The sequence below is a fragment of the Gymnodraco acuticeps genome, unplaced genomic scaffold, assembly GCF_902827175.1.
Source record: "Gymnodraco acuticeps unplaced genomic scaffold, fGymAcu1.1, whole genome shotgun sequence".
Taxonomy (NCBI): domain Eukaryota; kingdom Metazoa; phylum Chordata; class Actinopteri; order Perciformes; family Bathydraconidae; genus Gymnodraco; species Gymnodraco acuticeps.
This window is the reverse complement of record NW_022992079.1, coordinates 962,565-967,670: the sequence shown is the minus strand read 5'-3', so window position 1 is coordinate 967,670 and position 5,106 is coordinate 962,565.

Here is a 5,106-nt window from a genome sequence, read left to right as displayed (position 1 = left end):
TAACACATTTCCTACATGTCTACACCACCTTGCCCTCTTTGGATTTAATCAAGAAACATTAACCCTGTATAATGTTAACCAAAACTGTAAAATTATGTTATATTACTAAAAACGTATTATTGGGAATCGCGAGAAGTTTCAGAGCGACAGAGACACAGAGCGTCCCCGTAACCATGGTAACTCACTCTCACTCCTGCCTGGTGCGCATGGCGCGAGAGGAGAGGGAGAGACGCAGAAGTGAGACTGATTACTTTGAGCAACATGCATGGGAATAGGTTACAAGATAATACATTTGTGTATATTTCTCGCTATTCAGATGGTCATGGTGCTGCTGTTGCGCAATGTGCAGAAGTGTCTTCTTTTCGCACCATGACATTATCAGTTATGAATTTGTTTTTCACTGCTTGAGAAAACGGACTTGTGGCTGAGAGCGTGTGAAAAATGTCAATTGTGTGAGAGTTGGCAGCCCTGTGAACTCGCTTTACATTATTATGTATGAAACTGCCAATCAGATTTATTTACTTATTAATCGAAGGTGCCGGAACGCTGTTCTGGATCGTTCCGGCCCACTTTAACCCCTGTGTGTGTGTGTGTGTGTGTGTGTGTGTGTGTGTGTGTGTGTGTGTGTGTGTGTGTGTGTTTGTGTGTGTGTGTGTGTGTGTGTGTGTGTGTGTGTGTGTGTGTGTGTGTGTGTGTGTGTGTGTGTTGAAATGCATTTCAAATGATCACTTTTCTCTTGATTTCCCTTTGATATTTTCTTTAGGTACAGTGTTACTTGCAGCTAATTGATTGATTGTTTTATGGGTATTCTGTGTTGAGATGGTGCAAATATTTTTAATACATATCCAATATCTTTCTAATACATTTCTCTTGTGTTGTTCTTTCACATAACTAAGACTATAGAAGTGTAAAAAATAGGCTACGTCAGATTATTCCAAGGGACATACATGTCAAATCAAGTACATTTTTATTTATATAGCCCAAAATCACAAATCAGAATGAGGGGGTCCTTGGTGTATTCTCTATCTTGTAAGGGGTCCTTGGCTGAAAAACAATTGAGAACCTCTGCTCTAGAGGACATGATGTCCTTTGAGAAAAGGCAGAAAGCATTTCAGGGTGAGAAACACCGCTAAAAGCTCCAGATAATTTATGTGTGACCGTTGGAGATCTCTGCTCCAGAGACCCCTCACAGGTCGACCTTCGTATATACCCCCCCAGCCCGTCAGACATGCGTCTGTGGTGACCACTTTCCGCGATAGGACAGCACCCATAGGTACGCCAGGGTTTCCCACACATAGATTATACTTGGGCGAGCCGCCCAGGTATATTAACGGCCGCCCAAGTATATTTTGCGACCCATTAAGATTTTTTTTAAAATAATTTTTGTTCTTATTCGTCCGTGACCACGACGCCATCTGCGATCGATTAACTTGTGGACAATGATCCCTCGTTCTGATCTCGCCTCCTTCTGGCCTGTTAAGTGGCCTGCCTCACACAGGGTCTGCCGACATGGCCACTGTCATACAGATCATAAATCAAAGCCCTTGATTGGTCTCTGTATGTCATTCAAGCTCGGGATAACCTCAGCTCAGGTGAGGTAAAGGACTCTCTGAGTGTTTAGATAGTTAACTTAGTCTAAGTTCTCAGTGGGTCTCAAACGGTGTGGTCACCATTTATGTAAACACATATTTCCATTTGAGAGGGTAGTGATTGGTCTAATGGATAGTGAGGTGGGCTGAAGATCGGAAGGCTGTGAGTTCAAATCCCGCAAGGAACACTACCACTAGTGTGCCCTTGAGTAAGGCACTTAGCCCTTAGTTACTCCAGGGAGAATGTCCCTGTAATCGGTCATTATAAGTCGCTTTGGATAAAAGCGTCAGCTAAATTAAATGTAATGTGATTAGTAAAATATGCATGAATAAATAAATAAAAAGTTAACTAGGTGAAAAAAGGTAAGATACACTTTTAAAACTTGTTGAGAGAAAACTAGTCTTTGCTGCTGCCTCAAAGAGGAGCAGGGAGAGAGGAGGGAGACAGGAGAGGCTGATTCAGGAGCACAGACACACTCACAACTATAAATGAACCAAAAATAAATTAATAAACAAGTTTTAGTGTTTTTTTCATATTGGAAATGGTATGTTATTGGTTATGGCCATGATTTTATGATTATTGAAATGTATACAGTTCTGTTTAATATAGGTGTTTCCATAGATCTAGTCTCTTTATTTTCCCCTCAAAATGCACCAGATTGATGCATTTAACTCCAAAATAAAAAATAAAATCTTACCGGGGGGGCATGCCCCTGGACCCCCCTAGAGGATTTGAGGTCGACCCCCACTAAAAATCACATGGATAGGTTCCTAAATACATTTATAAATACATTTATTTTTTAAAATAGTAACCCATTTCCATATGTTCATGTGTGGGTAGTAGATTTAAACTATAGGGCTATCATTATGGGCCCTGCCTGTACCTGTTCGCTCTGCCATCGCGTGAAGGGTCTGCTAACAAGCGACCAACAGAAATGTTAATGTTGCTGCACCTCACCTCAACCCCCGCTACCACCACCCCCCCAAGTATATTTCAGATCTGTGGGAAACACTGTAAGCCCCGTACTAGAAAAGTCGGGTGCAGCCAGTGGCGCAGTGCCATTACGCATTCCACAGTGACCATCACTCTCAGCGCGCCATGACGCACGGGGTCCAGTCTGAGGGCAGCTACCCAGCGCTGAAAATCCCTCATGTGTAAGCGGCCCAGTCGTACCACCAGGATGGCTGACGCCATGAGCCCCAGTAACCGCAGACCTGATCTAAAGATAACATATTAGCGTGGCTGGAAATGAGCGAGGCAAGCCCTGAAGGCTTTCACTCTCTCTGCTGACAGGCCAACACACTCTCACTCCCTAAGCGTCCAGGAGCGACGTTTGGTCAGTGTCCGTGGCGTCCAGTTGTGACGCTCCTAGGCTCCTTCAGCGTCATAAAGGGACGCAAATAGCTTTCAACTGATTGCAATGTATTCCCATCTGCGGCGGGATTTGACGCTCATGGAAGCACGGCATTCGTTTGTGTCGGCTGCCCTTAAAGGCAATGTGAGCGTCCATTCCCATTGGATAACGGAGAATTGTACACCCAGAAGTAAGTATTCCTCTTACTGTTGATTGATTTTACAGTGATATCTGCACTACTCATCGACTAAAAAACACCAGATTATCCTTGTTAATTACACAACATTGATTGGTTTAAATTGTGTGCAATGCTTTTGTATTTTCCCCCTTCGATTCGGAGAAACAAATATTTTTTCGGAGTAAAGGATGGCAGAAGACACTACACTACCCAGAATCCCCAGCTATCGTTTGGACTACACCATGTGCTCTGTTTATAAAACCCTAATCCTATTCCTACACTCTGGTACTTCTACTTTTACTCAAGTACCAGATCTGAGTACTTCTACTTTTACTCAAGTACAACATCTGAGTACTTCTACTTTTACTCAAGTACAACATCTGAGTACTTATTCCACCTCTGGTAGCGTATTAGCCTGAATTGTGGCCACAAAATCACGCAGAGCTGCATAAAAATAGACTCACAATGGTAACAAGTGGAAAATAATATTTACAAATGTGTACAATGATTTGTAGGTAATTTTGACTACTCAAGACACCTGACTTATACATCTTCAAAGGAAGACTGTGTTCATTCTACAATTACATGGGATTTAAACAAAATGTAGTTTTACTTGTATAATACTTCAATTTTATATAAAAGACAGTTTGTTTTCATCTGTTTTAAAATAAACAAAGTATTGGCTTTCAGAATATTAAACTTGTTTCGGCAAATTCAGATGATAAATACAACTTTGAAGCTTCGGCATAATTACAAGCAGAGAACAGAGTAATAGGCTTGTTTGAGACGCTCGCCTCGAAAGTAGACGAGAATAGCCGATCGCAGCCGGGGGAGGTCTCAAAAAGCTTGCCTGAAGTCGGACAGCTCGGAGTCGGCTTCGTCTTCTTCTTCTTCTTCGCCTTCTTCTTCTTCGTCTTCTCTCGGTTATTTGGCGGATTGCAAACAACTTTAAGGTGCATACCGCCACCTCCGGAGTCGGCTTGACTCGGTTTGCATTTATAAAGAATGCACACGTGTTTAATCGTTTATGTCAGATATGTACTAAGTAAATACATTTGTTCCTGCTCAAGATTAGATTCAACTTTATTGTTATTGCACATATTACAGGAACTGAGACAACGAAATGCAGTTTAGCTTCCAACCAGGAGTGCAACAAGCAGTAAAGTGAAAAGTAATGTACACAATCTACAGAATAAAATATAGAATGAATTGAATGATGAATAAACAGTGAGGGTATGAATACACTAGATATCAGCCTGTGAGCAGTATGAACAGTGTGTATGAATATGCTAAGATATATAAAGTATGAAAACGGTAAGCAGTGCAAGTATAGTATAAAATATATGGATATTAATTTCATGATGATAAATATTGTGGAACAATGATGAAAAATGGGAATGGATGTGGCGACGTAAAACTGACACAAAACAACAACAAACTTTTGCCGAGCCAATTGGAGAGTTTCATCAGCAGCACGTGGTAAAACCCACCAATGAGCGCTCAGCTCGAGATACCAGCGAGTCGTTTCCCATCAAGCATTTCGCTTCCGCAGCCCGTGGAGAGGAACTGCGCCGCCTCGCCGCGCCTCGCTCTCAAGGCTGCGGGCGTCTTTGTCCCGCGAGATTTCAACGTCTCATGTAGGCAGGCCTCCAGAGCAAGTCGGACAAAATGGCTAACCATCATGCAACGCACGAGCAAGACGTTGATCGAAATTGCGCAGGTCTGCGCAGGTCTCGCTTGTCTCAAACAAGCCTAATGTAACATCACAGCAAGCATAACAACAGCCGGTAGTTCTTGTGAGTGTTTCCCCGGTACACAAACGCAAAAATACACAAACACACTCGCGAGCTTCCCCCAGACCAGTAATACAAACGAAGATGTGTCTTCGGGTCAATGTGACTGATTTCGATAGAGCAAGTCACATTTGGTTTAGGCACGAAACATACTACCAGTAGAAATACATTGCTTTTAAAATCGCTCTATG